This window comes from Scyliorhinus torazame, chromosome 20, assembly GCF_047496885.1.
Source record: "Scyliorhinus torazame isolate Kashiwa2021f chromosome 20, sScyTor2.1, whole genome shotgun sequence".
Classification (NCBI taxonomy): domain Eukaryota; kingdom Metazoa; phylum Chordata; class Chondrichthyes; order Carcharhiniformes; family Scyliorhinidae; genus Scyliorhinus; species Scyliorhinus torazame.
Window position 1 is genome coordinate 31,688,059 of NC_092726.1, and position 19,889 is coordinate 31,707,947.

The following is a 19,889-nucleotide window of genomic DNA, read 5'->3' on the forward strand; positions in this document are numbered from 1 at the left end:
CTGGGATCGTCACTCCTCTTATACCCGGATCCCTCCTGATGGACTCGGCAAAAGGTTCTATGCAGCACACAAAAAGGGCAGAGGAGAGAGGGCAGCCCTGCCTGACTCCAGATCTGATCTGGAACTTTTCTGATTCCCACCCATTGATTGAGACTGCGCTATAGATGTTTGTGTAGAGCAGTTTGATCCAATTGCGAATTCCCTCCCCAAACCCCATTTTGGAGAGCACATCCATCATGTAGGTGTGCGATATTCTGTCAAAGGCCTTCTCCTGGTCAAGGCTGATGAGGCAAGTGTCCACCCCCCTGTCCTGCACGTAGGCGATCGTATCCCTGAGTAGCGCGAGGCTATCAGAGATCTTCCTGCCGGGTACAGCACAGGTCTGGTCAGGGTGGATCACCGACTCCAGAGCAGACCTGACCCGATTGGCGATGACCTTTGCTAGAATTTTGTAGTCCACATTCAACAGTGAAATGGGTCGCCAATTTCGAATTTCTTCCCTTTCCCCCTTCTGTTTGTAGATGAGGGTGATGATGCCTTTCCTCATGGACTCTGACATGCTGCCTTCCAGAAGCATACTCTCGTACACTTCCAGCAGGTCTGGGCCCATCCAGTCCCACAGAGCCGAATACAACTCAACCGGTAAGCCGTCGCTTCCGGGAGTTTTACTCGTCTCGAAGGACTTGGCGGCCTTTGTCAGCTCGTCCAGAGTTAGTGGTTTGTCCAGGTTTTCCAGCTCGCTGTCGCCTATGACCTCCGTGATAGTCGACAGGAAAGTCTGGGAAACAGTGCTATCTGTTGGCTTCAGGTCATACAGTCCGGCATAAAAGGATTGGCTGATCCTCAGGATGTCAGACTGCGATGACTTTTCAGAGCCATCTTCTTCCTTCAGGCTGCTGATCACAGAGGTGTCTCTGTGCACCTTTTGGAAGAAGAAGCGTGAGCACTTTTCGTCCTGCTCCACGGAGCGGACTCTGGAACGGAAGATAACCTTGGAGGCCTCCGAGGTGTAGAGCGAGGCTTGCTGGCTCTTCACCTCTTGGAGATCCTCCTTGACATCCACCCCCATCGACTGCAGCTGGAGCAAATTTTGCATACTTTTCTGGAGCCTGGACATGACCCCTCGTCTCTCTCTCACCTTTTGAACGCCCTTGAGGATGAAAAACCTCTTGATATTCCCCTTGATTGCTTCCCACCAGAGATGTGGGGCCTCAAAGAGGGGTTTCACGGTTCTCCAACCTTTGTAATCCCTCCTGAGTTCCTCGATGTTCTCAGGGGTCAGCAGTTTTACATTTAGCTTCCACGTCCCCCTGCCTACCCCCTGGTCTTCCTGCAGGTGGCAGTCGGCCAGTAGGAGGCAGTGGTCAGAGAAGAACACCGGCGTTACGTCGGTGGACCTGACCGTGAAAGCTCGGGACACAAAAAAGAAGTCTATCCTGGAGCGGACGGACCCGTCTGGCCGTGACCATGTGTATCTACGCTGCGCGCCGTCTGCAGGGTTGCTGCAGACGTCGAGCAGCTTGGCGTCTTTTACCGTTTCCATCAGGAGTCTGGACGTAGCGTCTAGTTTGCTGTCGGCTTTGCTGGATCGTCCAGCCGCATCGATGATGCAGTTGAAGTCACCACCCAGGATGACCGGCTTGGAGGTGGCCAACAGCAGTGGGAGTTGCTGAAGAACTGCCAGCCGCTCACTTTTTACGGCCGGGGCGTACACATTAATAAGTCTGAGAGGGGTGTTTTTGTATTTCACGTCTGCTACGAGGAGGCGCCCGCCCACCACCTCCTTAACGTCGGAGATGGTGAAGTTGCCTCCCCGCAGCAGAATACCCAGGCCGGAGGAGCGGCAGTCGTTTCCTCCTGACCAGATGGATGGCCCGTGGGACCACCAGCTCGACCAGCGCCTGTAGTTGCTGAGGTGCGGAATTCCGCACTCCTGCAGGAACAGTAGGTCAGCTTTTACATTTGCCAAATAGTTGAGTGTGGCTACACACCGCGAAGTATCTTTGATGCTTCGCACATTTATGGATGCAATTTTTAAACCCATTTTAAAAAAGATAGATTTACCAGTCTCAAGAGTCCAGAGTCTATACAGTTGGCTGTTCCAGCTGTTCGATGTTCCCCAGCATGCCGGTGGTGCTCGCAAACTTTAGCACAGTTGCAGGGCTGAGAAAGCTGTTCTGGTCCGTACTGGCCCCGTGATTTGGATGCAGATGCATTGGGGGGGTGGTGTAGCCCTGGGGTTCGTCGTGGCAGTCAGTTGGGGTTGCAGGCCGGTCTTCACCTGGGTTGTTGCTGCTCGTTGCTATCGGGGGTTGGTCTGTGACCTTGTTTCCTTCCCGGTCGGTGGTCTGGGGGGTCTGGGCCTTCCGTTCCACGTTGGTGCTTTGCCTCTTTATTTGAGGCCGATTCTTGTCCTGTTTTCCCTCATCGGATGAGGTGTCGGCGCTAAGTGCGCCGGCTGAGAGGTGTCGCTTTTTGCCACTACCCCTCGGGGGGTTCTTCAGTTTGTTTTTTTGTTTCCGCTTTCGTTTGTCCCTGTTCACTGTTTCCCAGGGCTCTTTATTCTTTGTCCCATCCTCTTCCTCTTCCATTGAGTGTTCCTCATCAGATGGGGCTGGGTTTGGGTTGTCAGGAGGTGCTGGGGCCTCTTCTTTTTGTTGGGGGCCCTTTTGTTGCTTTTCCTCATTCTGAGCCGTGGTGTCTTTTTCGGTGGAGGGTGTATGCACCTCCTCTCTGGTCGCCTTTTTAACTCCGCTGCTGATGATTTCAGCGTATGTCGCCCCGCGTTTCGGGCAGGCCCTGTAAAGATGGCCGGCCTCCCCACACAGGTTGCAGCACTTGTCTTCTTTGCAGTCCTTAGTCATGTGTCCCTCCTGCCTGCAGTTCTTGCAGAAGGTCACACTGCAGTTTGCGGCAACATGCCCCGTTTTGCCACAGGTGTGGCATACTCGTGGCTGTCCCACGTAGTAGAGGTAGCCACGATTTACTCCAATAGCGAAATTGGAGGGGGGATGCAGGATGGCTCCGTTGCTGTCCGTTCTTAGGGTCACCTTGACCTGGTGCTCACTTGTCCAGATGCCGAAGGTGTCTTTCATTTGCACGCTGTCACTTTTCAGCTCAGCGTACCTGGCGAGGAACGTGAGCACATCAGATACAGGGACGTGGGGGTTGTACGTGTGCAGTGTAACAACCCGATTTCGCTGTGCCGGTAGCGTAAACAGAGGTTCCGCAGTCAGGATCGACAAGGGACTCTGGTTACCTTTCTCCTTGAAGACGTTCAAGAATTTGATGCACGCTGCGACGCTCTTGAAGGTGACATCAAAGAAGCCATTCTTGGGGAAGTTTTGCAAGCAGAAGATCTCTGTTGCTTTAAACCCACAGCACTCGAGCAGCACCTTCTTCACGAAGTGTTTCCGGTCCAAAGGTGACTCTCCATCCGTTTTCTTCACTGTGACTCGGACAGTGTTTCGCACGCCCCAGCCTGGTGGTCGGGATGCAGCTGCATCCATAGCTCGTACGTTGGGTGTGAAACTGTATCGGCGTTAGGCCTAAACCCGAGGTTTAGGCCAGCATGTAGATCCACCAATAGCAGCCAAGCTCCAAACGTTTCTTCTTTGACGACTTCAATTCCTCCGAGTTCTCCAATCCACGATCGTCATCGAAATCCTCAGCTTCCCTCGATTAAATGAGACTACACTTGATCTTAGCCAAAAGGCCGAGAAGCGATAGCCCATATTTTCCGGCAATGTCTCTTGTCCTCCTCATCCACCGACATTCAGGTGCACCTTGCTGCGCTCGACTGTGCTTTGGAACTTTTAGTCTACGCTCACTGTTGGTCAAGAAACCTGCAGCTTGGCCGAGCACGGTGGAGTCTGTGCATGCAGAACCAGTAAAACACAACACGAAGACATCGTCTGGCAAGCCGTCCCCTGTCGTCACCAGATGAAATGGAGACGCTGTGAAGGCCAGTGACACCCAACGGAGGGAGTGGAAGAAATCTCCACCTTTGCCGAAAAAAGGACAATCCGTGCAAGCAGCAAGTACTGGCGGTATCCAACAGGGGGCAATGTCTAGTCTCCCTGAGCTCCACCCTGGCGTGTTGGTCGTGGAGTCAGGAGAACGAAAAGAGACGCCGTGTAGGTATACCTACATCCAAAGAGAATGCCGTTCAGTCTGTCGCCACACTTCCCCGTTGTGCAGGCTGAAGGGATGTGGTAACTGAAGTGAGGAGAAGGCAAGTCGGCATCCGAGTGTGAAGGTGAGTGGCCTGTAAAGAGCAGCAAGAAATCTGTGTGGCATATCAGCTGAAAACGGAGCCTGGCTGCCGCAAGTCCGCGAGTCCATCGGCTCACAACATTCGTGCACGGAGCTCCCGACAGCAGAAAAGCTAGCAATGCTTTGGAGCCTGAAAGGCCTTAAATTGGTCAGGATGAGACAACTGGACAAGAGAGAAAAGGGTAAGCCAGGTTTTGCGGCATTTTCTGCTTTTATACATTTTGCGCCCCAAAGCGGGGAGAGGGCACCATTCCTGGAAGCACTGCAAGACCAGGTTGATGCGTGGAGCGGAAGGAGCAAGCCCCTGAACCATCTCCGAGTCCTAAAAATCAATTTAATAATCGGTCCCCAGATTGAGGACATATCAGATATTAAACTGATAAGAACAGATTTTTTTTTTTTTTTCAAAAAAATATACTTTATTCATAAAAATTTATCATGAGCATTACAGAAACATTTCAAATTGTCTTGACTGTACATTTCCGGCAGGGTTACATGTTGCCTTGACTTTCTTTCATTCAATTTTGATATTGTCATACACATATCACTCTTTACATTACAATTCCTTCTTAAATATTTACAGTGCCAGTTTTTTTTGTACATTGGAGTGTTGGTTGCCCAGACCGAGGGGCTTTACACTGTTACGCGCCCCTCGGTGTACATTTGCTGGAAAGACTTTACACAGTGGTCTTTTCCCATTGCGCCTTGGCGGCAGCTGTCCCAAGCTTGAGTGCGTCCCTCAGCACGTAGTCCTGGACCTTGGAATGTGCCAGTCTGCAACACTCGGTCGAGGACAATTCTTTGCACTGGAAGATCAGCAAGTTTCGGGTAGACCAAAGAGCGTCTTTTACCGAGTTGATGACCTTCCAGCAGCAGTTGACATTTGTCTCGGTGTGTGTGCCTGGAAACAGTCCGTAGAGCACAGAGTCCTGTGTCACAGACCTGTTTGGGATAAACCTTGACAAATACCACTGCATCTCTCTCCAGACCTTCTTTGCAAAGGCACATTCCGCAAGGAGGTGTGTGACCGTCTCATTTCCCCCACAGCCACTCCGAGGGCAGCGTGCATTGGTGCAGAGCCTTCGGGTGTGCATGAAGAATCTGACAGGGAGGGCCCTTCTCACCACCAGCCAAGCTAGGTCTTGGTGCTTGTTTGAAAGTTCTGGTGATGAGGCGTTCTGCCAGATGACTCTGGCAGTCTGCTCAGGGAACCATCCAACGTCCTCCACGGTCTCCTTTTCCCTGAGGGCCTCGAGGACATTACGTGCTGACCACTACTTCATTTCCTTGTGGTCAAAGGTGTTTTCCTTCAAAAACTTTTCCACAAAGGACAGGTGGTACGGTACGGTCCAACTACTTGGAGCGTTCCGCGGCAATGAGGCCAGGCCCATCCTTCGCAACACCGGGGACAGGTAGAACCTCAGTATGTAGTGACACTTGGTGTTTGCATACTGGGGGTCCACGCACAGCTTGATGCAGCTGGACACAAAGGTGGCCAACAGGATGAGGGAGGCGTTGGGTACGTTCCGCCCTCCCTTCTCCAGAGGTTTGTACATGGTGTCCCTTCGGACACGGTCCATCTTGGATCGCCAGATAAATTTGAAGATGGCCCGGGTGACTGCTGTGGCGTAGGGTCGGGTTATGGGCCAGACCTGCGCCACGTACAGTAGCACAGAGAGTACCTCACACCTGATGACCAGGGTTTTGCCCGCAATGGAGAGGGAGCGTTGCTCCCACCAGCCCAGTTTCTGTCTTACCTTTCCTATGCGCTCCTCCCAGTTTTTGGTGCACGCCCCAGCAGCTCCGAACCATATCCCCAGCCCCTTCAGGTAATCTGACCTGACAGTGAAGGGGACAAAGGACCGGTCGGCCCAGTTCCCAAAGAACATGGCCTCGCTCTTGCCCCGGTTTACCTTGGCTCCAGAGGCCAGTTCAAACTGGTCGCAGGTGGTTAAGAGCCTGCGTACAGACGCAGGATCCGAGCAGAAGACGGCAACGTCGTCCATGTACAGGGAGGCCTTGACTTGCATGCCTCCACTGCCTGGGATCGTCACTCCTCTTATACCCGGATCCCTCCTGATGGACTCGGCAAAAGGTTCTATGCAGCACACAAAAAGGGCAGAGGAGAGAGGGCAGCCCTGCCTGACTCCAGATCTGATCTGGAACTTTTCTGATTCCCACCCATTGATTGAGACTGCGCTATAGATGTTTGTGTAGAGCAGTTTGATCCAATTGCGAATTCCCTCCCCAAACCCCATTTTGGAGAGCACATCCATCATGTAGGTGTGCGATATTCTGTCAAAAGCCTTCTCCTGGTCAAGGCTGATGAGGCAAGTGTCCACCCCCCTGTCCTGCACGTAGGCGATCGTATCCCTGAGTAGCGCGAGGCTATCAGAGATCTTCCTACCGGGTACAGCACAGGTCTGGTCAGGGTGGATCACCGACTCCAGAGCAGACCTGACCCGATTGGCGATGACCTTTGCTAGAATTTTGTAGTCCACATTCAACAGTGAAATGGGTCGCCAATTTCGAATTTCTTCCCTTTCCCCCTTCTGTTTGTAGATGAGGGTGATGATGCCTTTCCTCGTGGACTCTGACATGCTGCCTTCCAGAAGCATACTCTCGTACACTTCCAGCAGGTCTGGGCCCATCCAGTCCCACAGAGCCGAATACAACTCAACCGGTAAGCCGTCGCTTCCGGGAGTTTTACTCGTCTCGAAGGACTTGGCGGCCTTTGTCAGCTCGTCCAGAGTTAGTGGTTTGTCCAGGTTTTCCAGCTCGCTGTCGCCTATGACCTCCGTGATAGTCGACAGGAAGGTCTGGGAAACAGTGCTATCTGTTGGCTTCAGGTCATACAGTCCGGCATAAAAGGATTGGCTGATCCTCAGGATGTCAGACTGCGATGACTTTTCAGAGCCATCTTCTTCCTTCAGGCTGCTGATCACAGAGGTCTCTCTGTGCACCTTTTGGAAGAAGAAGCGTGAGCACTTTTCGTCCTGCTCCACGGAGCGGACTCTGGAACGGAAGATAACCTTGGAGGCCTCCGAGGTGTAGAGCGAGGCTTGCTGGCTCTTCACCTCTTGGAGATCCTCCTTGACATCCACCCCCATCGACTGCAGCTGGAGCAAATTTTGCATACTTTTCTGGAGCCTGGACATGACCCCTCGTCTCTCTCTCACCTTTTGAACGCCCTTGAGGATGAAAAACCTCTTGATATTCCCCTTGATTGCTTCCCACCAGAGATGTGGGGCCTCAAAGAGGGGTTTCACGGTTCTCCAACCTTTGTAATCCCTCCTGAGTTCCTCGATGTTCTCAGGGGTCAGCAGTTTTACATTTAGCTTCCACGTCCCCCTGCCTACCCCCTGGTCTTCCTGCAGGTGGCAGTCGGCCAGTAGGAGGCAGTGGTCAGAGAAGAACACCGGCGTTACGTCGGTGGACCTGACCGTGAAAGCTCGGGACACAAAAAAGAAGTCTATCCTGGAACGGACGGACCCGTCTGGCCGTGACCATGTGTTTCTACGCTGCGCGCCGTCTGCAGGGTTGCTGCAGACGTCGAGCAGCTTGGCGTCTTTTACCGTTTCCATCAGGAGTCTGGACGTAGCGTCTAGTTTGCTGTCGGCTTTGCTGGATCGTCCAGCCGCATCGATGATGCAGTTGAAGTCACCACCCAGGATGACCGGCTTGGAGGTGGCCAACAGCAGTGGGAGTTGCTGAAGAACTGCCAGCCGCTCACTTTTTACGGCCGGGGCGTACACATTAATAAGTCTGAGAGGGGTGCTTTTGTATTTCACGTCTGCTACGAGGAGGCGCCCGCCCACCACCTCCTTAACGTTGGAGATGGTGAAGTTGCCTCCCCGCAGCAGAATACCCAGGCCGGAGGAGCGGCAGTCGTTTCCTCCTGACCAGATGGATGGCCCGTGGGACCACCAGCTCGACCAGCGCCTGTAGTTGCTGAGGTGCGGAATTCCGCACTCCTGCAGGAACAGTAGGTCAGCTTTTACATTTGCCAAATAGTTGAGTGTGGCTACACACCGCGAAGTATCTTTGATGCTTCGCACATTTATGGATGCAATTTTTAAACCCATTATAAAAAGATAGATTTACCAGTCTCAAGAGTCCAGAGTCTATACAGTTGGCTGTTCCAGCTGTTGAATGTTCCCCAGCATGCCGGTGGTGTTCGCAAACTTTAGCACAGTTGCAGGGCTGAGAAAACTGTTCTGGTCCGTACTGGCCCCGTGATTTTGATGCAGATGCATTGGGGGGGGGTGTAGCCCTGGGGTTCGTCGTGGCAGTCAGTAGGTGTTGGGGTTACAGGCCGGTCTTCACCTGGGTTGTTGCTGCTCGTTGCTATCGGGGGTTGGTCTGTGACCTTGTTTTCTTCCCGGTCGGTGGTCTGGGGGGTCTGTGCCTTCCGTTCCACGTTGGTGCTTTGCCTCTTTATCTGAGGCCGATTCTTGTCCTGTTTTCCCTCATCGGATGAGGTGTCGGCACTAAGTGCGCCGGCTGAGAGGTGTCGCTTTTTGCCACTACCCCTCAGGGGGTTCTTCAGTTTGTTTTTTTGTTTCCTCTTACGTTTGTCCCTGTTCACGGTTTCCCAGGGCTCTTTATTCTTTGTCCCCTCCTCTTCCTCTTCCATTGAGTGTTCCTCATCAGATGGGGCTGGGGTTGGGTTGTCAGGAGGTGCTGGGGCCTCCTCTTTTTGTTGGGGGCCCTTCTGTTGCTTTTCCTCATTCTGAACCGTGGTGTCTTTTTCGGTGGAGGGTGTATGCACCTCCTCTCTGGTCGCCTTTTTAACTCCGCTGCTGATGATTTGAGCGTATGTCGCCCCGCGTTTCGGGCAGGCCCTGTAAAGATGGCCGGCCTCCCCACACAGGTTGCAGCACTTGTCTTCCTTGCAGTCCTTAGTCATGTGTCCCTCCTGCCTGCAGTTCTTGCAGAAGGTCACACTGCAGTTTGCGGCAACATGCCCCGTTTTGCCACAGGTGTGGCATACTCCTGGCTGTCCCACGTAGTAGAGGTAGCCACGATTTACTCCAATAGCGAAATTGGAGGGGGGATGCAGGATGGCTCCGTTGCTGTCCGTTCTTAGGGTCACCTTGACCTGGTGCTCACTTGTCCAGATGCCGAAGGTGTCTTTCACTTGCACGCTGTCACTTTTCAGCTCAGCGTACCTGGCGAGGAACGTGAGCACATCAGACACAGGGACGTGGGGGTTGTACGTGTGCAGTGTAACAACCCGGTTTCGCTGTGCCGGTAGCGTAAACAGAGGCTCCGCGGTCAGGATCGACAGGGGACTCTGGTTACCTTTTTCCTTGAAGACGTTCAAGAATTTGATGCACGCTGCGACGCTCTTGAAGGTGACATCAAAGAAACCATTCTTGGGGAAGTTTTGCAAGCAGAAGATCTCTGTTGCTTTAAACCCCCAACACTCGAGCAGCACCCTCTTCACGAAGTGTTTCCGGTCCAAAGGTGACTCTCCCTCCGTTTTCTTTACTGTGACTCGGACCGTGTTTCGCACTCCCCAGCCTGGTGGTCGTGATGCAGCTGCATCCATAGCTCGTACGTTGGGTGTGAAACTGTATCGGCGTTAGGCCTAAACCCGAGGTTTAGGCCAGCATGTAGATCCACCAATAGCAGCCAAGCTCCAAACATTTCCTCTTTAACGACTTCAATCCCTACGAGTTCGCCAATCCACAATCAACATCGAAATCCTCAGCTTCTCTCGATCAAATGTGACTACACTTGATCTTATCCAAAAGGCCGAGAAGCGATAGCCCATATTTTCCGGCAATGGCTCTTGTCCTCCTCGTCCACCGACATTCAGGTGCACCTTGCTGCGCTCGACTGCGCTTTGGAACTTTTAGTCTACGCTCACTGTTGGTCAAGAAACCTCCAGCTTGGCCGAGCACGGTGGAGTCTGTGCATGCAGAACCAGTAAAACACAACACGAAGACATCGTCTGGCAAGCCGTCCCCTGTCGTCACCAGATGAAATGGAGACGCTGTGAAGGCCAAGTGACACCCAACGGAGGGAGTCGAAGTAATCTCCACCTTTGCCGAACAAAGGGCAATCCGTGCAAGCAGCAAGTACTGGCGGAATCCAACAGAGGGCAATGTCTAGTCTCCCTGAGCTCCACCCTGGCGTGTTGGTCGTGGAGTCAGGAGAACTAAAAGAGACGCCGTGAAGGTATACCTACATCCAAACAGGATGCCGTTCAGTCTGTCGCCACACTATCCCGTTGTGCAGGATGAAGGGATGTGGTAACTGAAGTGAGGAGAAGGCAAGTCGGCATCCGAGGGTGAGGGTGAGTGGCCTGTAAATAGCAGCAGGAAATCTGTGCGGCATATCAGCTGAAAACGGAGCCTGGCTGCCGAAAGTCCTCGAGTCCATCGGCTCGCAGCATTAGTGCACGAAGCTCCCGCCAGCAGAAAAGCTAGCAATGCTTTGGAGCTTGAAATGCCTTAAATTGGTCAGGATGAAGCAACTGGACAACAAAGAAAAGGGGTAGGCAGGTTTTGCGGCATTTTCTGCTTTTATACATTTGCGCCCCAAAGCAGGGTGAAGGCACCATTCCTGGAAGCACTGCAAGACCAGGTTGATGCGTGGAGCGGACGGAGCCAGCCCCTGAACCATCTCCGAGTACTAAAAACCAATTTAACTTTCGGTCCCCAGATTGAGGACATATCAGATATTAAACTGATAAGAACAGATACTACACTTGATCTGAACCAACAGGCCGAGAAGCGATAGCCCATATTTTCCTGCAATGGCTCTTGTCCTCCTCGTCCACCGACATTCAGGTGCACCTTGCTGCGCTCGACTGCGCTTTGGAACTTTTAGTCTACGCTCACTGTTGGTCAAGAAACCTCCAGCTTGGCCGAGCACGGTGGAGTCTGTGCATGCAGAACCAGTAAAACACAACACGAAGACATCGTCTGGCAAGCCGTCCCCTATCGTCACCAGATGAAATGGAGACGCTGTGAAGGCCCAGTGACACCCAACGGAGGGAGTCGAAGTAATCTCCACCTTTGCCGAACAAAGGGCAATCAGTGCAAGCAGCAAGTACTGGCGGAATCCAACAGAGGGCAATGTCTAGTCTCCCTGAGCTCCACCCTGGCGTGTTGGTCGTGGAGTCAGGAGAACGAAAAGAGACGCCGTGAAGGTGTACCTACATCCAAACAGGATGCCGTTCAGTCTGTCGCCACACTTCCCCGTTGTGCAGGATGAAGGGATGTGGTAACTGAAGTGAGGAGAAGGCAAGTCGGCATCCGAGTGTGAAGGTGAGTGGCCTGTAAAAAGCAGCAGGAAATCTGTGTGGCATATCAGCTGAAAACGGAGCCTGGCTGCCGAAAGTCCTCGAGTCCATCGGCTCGCAGCATTAGTGCACGAAGCTCCCGCCAGCAGAAAAGCTAGCAATGCTTTGGAGCCTGAAAGGCCTTAAATTGGTCAGGATGAGACAACTGGACAAGAGAGAAAAGGGGAAGCCAGGTTTTGCGGCATTTTCTACTTTAATACATTTTGCGCCCCAAATTGGGGAGAGGGCACCATTCCTGGAAGCACTGCAAGACCAGGTTGATGCGTGGAGCGGAAGGAGCAAGCCCCTGAACCATCTCCGAGTCCTAAAACTCAATTTAATATTCGGTCCCCATATTGAGGAAATATCAGATATTAAACTGATAAGAACAGATACTACACTTGATCTGAGCCAAAAGGCCGAGAAGCGATAGCCCATATTTTCCGGCAATGGCTCTTGTCCTCCTCATCCACCGACATTCAGGTGCACCTTGCTGCGCTCGACTGTGCTTTGGAACTTTTAGTCTACGCTCACTGTTGGTCAAGAGACATCCAGCTTGGCCGAGCACGGTGGAGTCTGTGCATGCAGAACCAGTAAACACAACAGGAAGACATCGTCTGGCAAGCCGTCCCCTGTCGTCACCAGATGAAATGGAGACGCTGTGAAGGCCCAGTGACACCCAACAGAGGGAGTCGAAGTCATCTCCACCTTTGCCGAACAAAGGGCAATCCGTGCAAACAGCAAGTACTGGCGGAATCCAACAGAGGGCAATGTCTAGTCTCCCTGAGCTCCACCCTGGCGTGTTGGTCGTGGAGTCAGGAGAACTAAAAGAGACGCCGTGAAGGTATACCTACATCCAAACAGGATGCCGTTCAGTCTGTCGCAACAGTATCCCGTTGTGCAGGATGAAGGGATGTGGTAACTGAAGTGAGGAGAAGGCAAGTCGGCATCCGAGGGTGAGGGTGAGTGGCCTGTAAAAAGCAGCAGGAAATCTGTGCGGCATATCAGCTGAAAACGGAGCCTGGCTGCCGAAAGTCCTCGAGTCCATCGACTCGCAACATTAGTGCACGAAGCTCCCGCCAGCAGAAAAGCTAGCAATGCTTTGGAGCTTGAAATGCCTTAAATTGGTCAAGATGAGGCAACTGGACAACAGAGAAAAGGGGCAGGCAGGTTTTGCGGCATTTTCTGCTTTTATACATTTCCGCCCCAAAGCGGGGTGAAGGTACCATTCCTGGAAGCACTGCAAGACCAGGTTGATGCGTGGAGCGGAAGGAGCAAGCCCCTGAACCATCTCCGAGTCCTAAAAATCAATTTAATATTCGGTCTTCATATTGAGGACATATCAGATATTAAACTGATAAGAACAGATACTACACTTGATCTGAGCCAAAAGACCGAGAAGCGATAGCCCATATTTTCCGGCAATGGCTCTTGTCCTCCTCATCCACCGACATTCAGGTGCACCTTGCTGCGCTCGACTGTGCTTTGGAACTTTTAGTCTACGCTCACTGTTGGTCAAGAAACCTCCAGCTTGGCCGAGCACGGTGGAGTCTGTGCATGCAGAACCAGTAAAACACAACACGAAGACATCGTCTGGCAAGCCGTCCCCTGTCGTCACCAGATGAAATGGAGACGCTGTGAAGGCCCAGTGACACCCAACAGAGGGAGTCGAAGTCATCTCCACCTTTGCCGAACAAAGGGCAATCCGTGCAAGCAGCAAGTACTGGCGGAATCCAACAGAGGGCAATGTCTAGTCTCCCTGAGCTCCACCCTGGCGTGTTGGTCGTGGAGTCAGGAGAACGAAAAGAGATGCCGTGAAGGTGTACCTACATCCAAACAGGATGCCGTTCAGTCTGTCGCCACACTTCCCCGTTGTGCAGGATGAACGGATGTGGTAACTGAAGTGAGGAGAAGGCAAGTCGGCATCCGAGTGTGAAGGTGTGTGGCCTGTAAAAAGCAGCAGGAAACCTGTGTGGCATATCAGCTGAAAACGGAGCCTGGCTGCCGCAAGTCCGCGAGTCCATCGGCTCGCAACATTCGTGCACGAAGCTCCCGCAAGCAGAAAAGCTAGCAATGCTTTGGAGCCTGAAAGGCCTTAAATTGGTCAGGATGAAACAACTGGACAAAAGAGAAAAACGGAAGCCACGTTTTGCGACATTTTATGCTTTGAGCGCCCCAAAGCGGGGAGAGAGCACCATTCCTGGAAGCACGGCAAGACCAGGTTGATGCGTGGAGCGGAAGGAGCAAGCCCCTGAACCATCTCCGAGTCCTAAAAATCAATTTAATATTCGGTCCCCAGATTGAGGACATATCAGATATTAAACTGATAAGAACAGATACTACACTTGATCTGAGCCAAAAGGCCGAGAAGCGATAGCCCATATTTTCCGGCAATGGCTCTTGTCCTCCTCGTCCACCGACATTCAGGTGCACCTTGCTGCGCTCGACTGTGCTTTGGAACTTTTAGTCTACGCTCACTGTTGGACAAGAGACATCCAGCTTGGCCGAGCACGGTGGAGTCTGAGCATGCAGAACCAGTAAAACACAACAGGAAGACATCGTCTGGCAAGCCGTCACCTGTCGTCACCAGATGAAATGGAGACGCTGTGAAGGCCCAGTGACACCCAACGGAGGGAGTCGAAGTCATCTCCACCTTTGCCGAACAAAGGGCAATCCGTGCAAGCAGCAAGTACTGGCGGAATCCAACAGAGGGCAATGTCTAGTCTCCCTGAGCTCCACCCTGGCGTGTTGGTCGTGGAGTCAGGAGAACGAAAAGAGATGCCGTGAAGGTGTACCTACATCCAAACAGGATGCCGTTCAGTCTGTCGCCACACTTCCCCGTTGTGCAGGATGAAGGGATGTGGTAACTGAAGTGAGGAGAAGGCAAGTCGGCACCCGAGTGTGAAGGTGAGTGGCCTGTAAAAAGCAGCAGGAAATCTGTGTGGCATATCAGCTGAAAACGGAGCCTGGCTGCCGCAAGTCCGCGAGTCCATCGGCTCGCAACATTCGTGCACGAAGCTCCCGCCAGCAGAAAAGCTAGCAATGCTTTGGAGCCTGAAAGGCCTTAAATTGGTCAGGATGAGACAACTGGACAAGAGAGAAAAACGGAAGCCACGTTTTGCGGCATTTTATGCTTTGAGCGCCCCAAAGCGGGGAGAGAACACCATTCCTGGAAGCACGGCAAGACCAGGTTGATGCGTGGAGCGGAAAGAGCAAGCCCCTGAACCATCTCCGAGTCCTAAAAATCAATTTAATATTCGGTCCCCAGATTAAGGACATATCAGATATTAAACTGATAAGAACAGATACTACACTTGATCTGAGCCAAAAGGCCGAGAAGCGATAGCCCATATTTTCCGGCAATGGCTCTTGTCCTCCTCGTCCACCGACATTCAGGTGCACCTTGCTGCGCTCGACTGTGCTTTGGAACTTTTAGTCTACGCTCACTGTTGGACAAGAGACATCCAGCTTGGCCGAGCACGGTGGAGTCTGAGCATGCAGAACCAGTAAAACACAACAGGAAGACATCGTCTGGCAAGCCGTCCCCTGTCGTCACCAGATGAAATGGAGACGCTGTGAAGGCCCAGTGACACCCAACAGAGGGAGTCGAAGTCATCTCCACCTTTGCCGAACAAAGAGCAATCCGTGGAATCAGCAAGTACTGGCGGAATCCAACAGAGGGCAATGTCTAGTCTCCCTGAGCTCCACCCTGGCGTGTTGGTCGTGGAGCCAGGAGAACTAAAAGAGTCGCCGTGAAGGTATACCTACATCCAAACAGGATGCCGTTCAGTCTGTCGCAACAGTATCCCGTTGTGCAGGATGAAGGGATGTGGTAACTGAAGTGAGGAGAAGGCAAGTCGGCATCCGAGGGTGAGGGTGAGTGGCCTGTAAAAAGCAGCAGGAAATCTGTGCGGCATATCAGCTGAAAACGGAGCCTGGCTGCCGAAAGTCCTCGAGTCCATCGACTCGCAACATTAGTGCACGAAGCTCCCGCCAGCAGAAAAGCTAGCAATGCTTTGGAGCTTGAAATGCCTTAAATTGGTCAAGATGAGGCAACTGGACAACAGAGAAAAGGGGTAGGTAGGTTTTGCGGCATTTTCTGCTTTTATACATTTCCGCCCCAAAGCGGGGTGAAGGCACCATTCCTGGAAGCACTGCAAGCCCAGGTTGATGCGTGGAGCGGAAGGAGCAAGCCCCTGAACCATCTCCGGGTCCTAAAAATCAATTGAATATTCGGTCTCCATATTGAGGACATATCAGATATTAAACTGATAAGAACAGATACTACACGTGATCTGAGCCAAAAGGCCGAGAAGCGATAGCCCATATTTTCCGGAAATGGCTCTTGTCCTCCTCATCCACCGACATTCACGTGCACCTTGCTGCGCTCGACTGTGCTTTGGAACTTTTAGTCTACGCTCACTGTTGGTCAAGAAACCTCCAGCTTGGCCGAGCACGGTGGAGTCTGTGCATGCAGAACCAGTAAAACACAACACGAAGACATCGTCTGGCAAGCCGTCCCCTGTCGTCACCAGATGAAATGGAGACGCTGTGAAGGCCAGTGACACCCAACGGAGGGAGTGGAAGAAATCTCCACCTTTGCCGAACAAAGGACAATCCGTGCAAGCAGCAAGTACTGGCGGTATCCAACAGGGGGCAATGTCTAGTCTCCCTGAGCTCCACCCTAGCGTGTTGGTCGTGGAGTCAGGAGAAAGAAAAGAGACGCCGTGAAGGTATACCTACATCCAAACAGGATGCCGTTCAGTCTGTCGCCACACTTCCCCGTTGTGCAGGATGAAGGGATGTGGTAACTGAAGTGAGGAGTAGGCAAGTCGGCATCCGAGTGTGAAGGTGAGTGGCCTGTAAAAAGCAGCAGGAAATCTGTGTGGCATATCAGCTGAAAACGGAGCCTGGCTGCCGCAAGTCCGCGAGTCCATCGGCTCGCAACATTCGTGCACGAAGCTCCCGCCAGCAGAAAAGCTAGCAATGCTTTGGAGCCTGAAAGGCCTTAAATTGGTCAGGATGAGACAACTGGACAAGAGAGAAAAGGGGAAGCCAGGTTTTGCGGCATTTTCTGCTTTTATACATTTTGCGCCCCAAAGCGGGGAGAGGGCACCATTCCTGGAAGCACTGCAAGACAAGGTTGATGCGTGGAGCGGAAGGAGCAAGCCCCTGAACCATCTCCGAATCCTAAAAATCAATTTAATATTCGGTCCCCAGATTGAGGACATAACAGATATCAAACTGATAAGAACAGATACTACACTTGATCTGAGCCAAAAGGCCGAGAAGCGATAACCCATATTTTCCGGCAATGGCTCTTGTCCTCCTCATCCACCGACATTCAGGTGCACCTTACTGCGCTCGACTGTGCTTTGGAACTTTTAGTCTACGCTCACTGTTGGTCAAGAGACATCCAGCTTGGCCGAGCACGGTGGAGTCTGTGCATGCAGAACCAGTAAACACAACACGAAGACATCGTCTGGCAAGCCGTCCCCTGTCGTCACCAGATGAAATGGAGACGCTGTGAAGGCCCAGTGACACCCAACGGAGGGAGTCGAAGTCATCTCCACCTTTGCCGAACAAAGGGCAATCCGTGCAAGCAGCAAGTACTGGCGGAATCCAACAGAGGGCAATGTCTAGTCTCCCTGAGCTCCACCCTGGCGTGTTGGTCGTGGAGTCAGGAGAACGAAAAGAGACGCCGTGAAGGTGTACCTACATCCAAACAGGATGCCGTTCAGTCTGTCGCCACACTTCCCCGTTGTGCAGGATGAAGGGATGTGGTAACTGAAGTGAGGAGAAGGCAAGTCGGCATCCGAGGGTGAGGGTGAATGGCCTGTAAAAAGCAGCAGGAAATCTGTGTGGCATATCAGCTGAAAACGGAGCCTGGCTGCCGCAAGTCCGCGAGTCCATCGGCTCGCAACATTCGTGCACGAAGCTCCCGCCAGCAGAAAAGCTAGCAATGCTTTGGAGCCTGAAAGGCCTTAAATTGGTCAGGATGAAACAACTGGACAAGGGAGAAAAACGGAAGCCACGTTTTGCGGCATTTTATGCTTTTAGCGCCCCAAAGCGGGGAGAGAGCACCATTCCTGGAAGCACAGCAAGACCAGGTTGATGCGTGGAGCGGATGGAACAAGCCCCTGAACCATCTCCGAGTCCTAAAAATCAATTTAACATTCGGTCCCCAGATTGAGGACATATCAGATATTAAACTGATAAGAACAGATACTACACTTGATCTGAGCCAAAAGGCCGAGAAGCGATAACCCATATTTTCCGGCAATGGCTCGTGTCCTCCTCATCCACCAACATTCAGGTGCACCTTGCTGCGCTCGACTGTGCTTTGGAACTTTTAGTCTACGCTCACTGTTGGTCAAGAGACATCCAGCTTGGCCGAGCACGGTGGAGTCTGTGCATGCAGAACCAGTAAACACAACACGAAGACATCGTCTGGCAAGCCGTCCCCTGTCGTCACCAGATGGAATGGAGACGCTGTGAAGGCCCAGTGACACCCAACAGAGGGAGTCGAAGTCATCTCCACCTTTGCCGAACAAAGGGCAATCCGTGCAAACAGCAAGTACTGGCGGAATCCAACAGAGGGCAATGTCTAGTCTCCCTGAGCTCCACCCTGGCGTGTTGGTCGTGGAGTCAGGAGAACGAAAAGAGACGCCGTGAAGGTATACCTACATCCAAACAGGATGCCGTTCAGTCTGTCGCAACAGTATCCCGTTGTGCAGGATGAAGGGATGTGGTAACTGAAGTGAGGAGAAGGCAAGTCGGCATCCGAGGGTGAGGGTGAGTGGCCTGTAAAAAGCAGCAGGAAATCTGTGCGGCATATCAGCTGAAAACGGAGCCTGGCTGCCGAAAGTCCTCGAGTCCTTCGACTCGCAACATTCGTGCACGAAGCTCCCGCCAGCAGAAAAGCTAGCAATGCTTTGGAGCCTGAAAGGCCTTAAATTGGTCAGGATGAAACAACTGGACAAGAGAGAAAAACGGAAGCCACGTTTTGCGGCATTTTATGCTTTTAGCGCCCCAAAGCGGGGAGAGGGCAACATTCCTGGAAGCACGGCAAGGCCAGGTTGATGCGTGGAGCGGATGGAGCAAGCCCCTGAACCATCTCCGAGTCCTAAAAATCAATTTAACATTCGGTCCCCAGATTGAGGGCATATCAGATATTAAACTGATAAGAACAGATACTACACTTGATCTGAGCCAAAAGGCCGAGAAGCGATAACCCATATTTTCCGGCAATGGCTCGTGTCCTCCTCATCCACCGAAATTCAGGTGCACCTTGCTGCGCTGGACTGTGCTTTGGAACTTTTAGTCTACGCTCACTGTTGGTCAAGAGACATCCAGCTTGGCCGAGCACGGTGGAGTCTGTGCATGCAGAACCAGTAAACACAACACGAACACATCGTCTGGCAAGCCGTCCCCTGTCGTCACCAGATGAAATGGAGACGCTGTGAAGGCCCAGTGACACCCAACGGAGGGAGTCGAAGTCATCTCCACCTTTGCCGAACAAAGGGCAATCCGTGCAAGCAGCAAGCACTGGCGGAATCCAACAGAGGGCAATGTCTAGTCTCCCTGAGCTCCACCCTGGCGTGTTGGTCGTGGAGTCAGGAGAACGAAAAGAGACGCCGTGAAGGTGTACCTACATCCAAACAGGATGCCGTTCAGTCTGTCGCCACACTTCGCCGTTGTGCAGGATGAAGGGATGTGGTAACTGAAGTGAGGAGAAGGCAAGTCGGCATCCGAGGGTGAGGGTGAGTGGCCTGTAAAAAGCAGCAGGAAATCTGTGTGGCATATCAGCTGAAAACGGAGCCTGGCTGCCGCAAGTCCGCGAGTCCATCGGCTCGCAACATTCGTGCACGAAGCTCCCGCCAGCAAAAAAGCTAGCAATGCTTTGGAGCTTGAAATGCCTTAAATTGGTCAAGATGAGGCAACTGGACAACAGAGAAAAGGGGTAGGCAGGTTTTGCGGCATTTTCTGCTTTTATACATTTCCGCCCCAAAGCGGGGTGAAGGCACCATTCCTGGAAGCACTGAAAGACCAGGTTGATGCGTGGAGCGGAAGGAGCAAGCCCCTGAACCATCTCCGAGTCCTAAAAATCAATTTAATATTCGGTCTCCATATTGAGAACTTATCAGATATTAAACTGATAAGAACAGATACTACACTTGATCTGAGCCAAAAGGCCGAGAAGCGATAGCCCATATTTTCCGGCAATGGCTCTTGTCCTCCTCATCCACCGACATTCAGGTGCACCTTGCTGCGCTCGACTGTGCTTTGGAACTTTTAGTCTACGCTCACTGTTGGTCAA

General features: G+C 52.4%; 10 non-coding genes and 1 pseudogene across 10 annotated transcripts; all 11 read right to left on the reverse strand.

Moving 5' to 3' along the window:
- Positions 1–4,512: 4,512 nt before the first annotated feature.
- On the reverse strand, positions 4,513–4,691 carry LOC140397130 (U2 spliceosomal RNA; annotated as a pseudogene).
- Positions 4,692–10,832: 6,141 nt separating this feature from the next.
- On the reverse strand, positions 10,833–11,023 carry LOC140397783 (U2 spliceosomal RNA). The gene has a single exon (XR_011937211.1). It is a non-coding gene; the product is annotated as a U2 spliceosomal RNA (small nuclear RNA).
- A 786-nt stretch (positions 11,024–11,809) lies between these two features.
- LOC140397522 (U2 spliceosomal RNA) lies at positions 11,810–12,000 on the reverse strand. Its single transcript, XR_011936957.1, has one exon. It is a non-coding gene; the product is annotated as a U2 spliceosomal RNA (small nuclear RNA).
- A 784-nt stretch (positions 12,001–12,784) lies between these two features.
- LOC140397741 (U2 spliceosomal RNA) lies at positions 12,785–12,975 on the reverse strand. Its single transcript, XR_011937170.1, has one exon. It is a non-coding gene; the product is annotated as a U2 spliceosomal RNA (small nuclear RNA).
- A 778-nt stretch (positions 12,976–13,753) lies between these two features.
- Positions 13,754–13,944, reverse strand: LOC140397434 (U2 spliceosomal RNA). The gene has a single exon (XR_011936873.1). It is a non-coding gene; the product is annotated as a U2 spliceosomal RNA (small nuclear RNA).
- Positions 13,945–14,722: 778 nt separating this feature from the next.
- LOC140397609 (U2 spliceosomal RNA) lies at positions 14,723–14,913 on the reverse strand. Its single transcript, XR_011937042.1, has one exon. It is a non-coding gene; the product is annotated as a U2 spliceosomal RNA (small nuclear RNA).
- A 785-nt stretch (positions 14,914–15,698) lies between these two features.
- Positions 15,699–15,889, reverse strand: LOC140397765 (U2 spliceosomal RNA). Its single transcript, XR_011937194.1, has one exon. It is a non-coding gene; the product is annotated as a U2 spliceosomal RNA (small nuclear RNA).
- Positions 15,890–16,674: 785 nt separating this feature from the next.
- LOC140397690 (U2 spliceosomal RNA) lies at positions 16,675–16,865 on the reverse strand. The gene has a single exon (XR_011937122.1). It is a non-coding gene; the product is annotated as a U2 spliceosomal RNA (small nuclear RNA).
- Positions 16,866–17,642: 777 nt separating this feature from the next.
- Positions 17,643–17,833, reverse strand: LOC140397542 (U2 spliceosomal RNA). The gene has a single exon (XR_011936977.1). It is a non-coding gene; the product is annotated as a U2 spliceosomal RNA (small nuclear RNA).
- A 777-nt stretch (positions 17,834–18,610) lies between these two features.
- On the reverse strand, positions 18,611–18,801 carry LOC140397756 (U2 spliceosomal RNA). Its single transcript, XR_011937184.1, has one exon. It is a non-coding gene; the product is annotated as a U2 spliceosomal RNA (small nuclear RNA).
- Positions 18,802–19,585: 784 nt separating this feature from the next.
- LOC140397665 (U2 spliceosomal RNA) lies at positions 19,586–19,776 on the reverse strand. The gene has a single exon (XR_011937098.1). It is a non-coding gene; the product is annotated as a U2 spliceosomal RNA (small nuclear RNA).
- Positions 19,777–19,889: the final 113 nt, after the last annotated feature.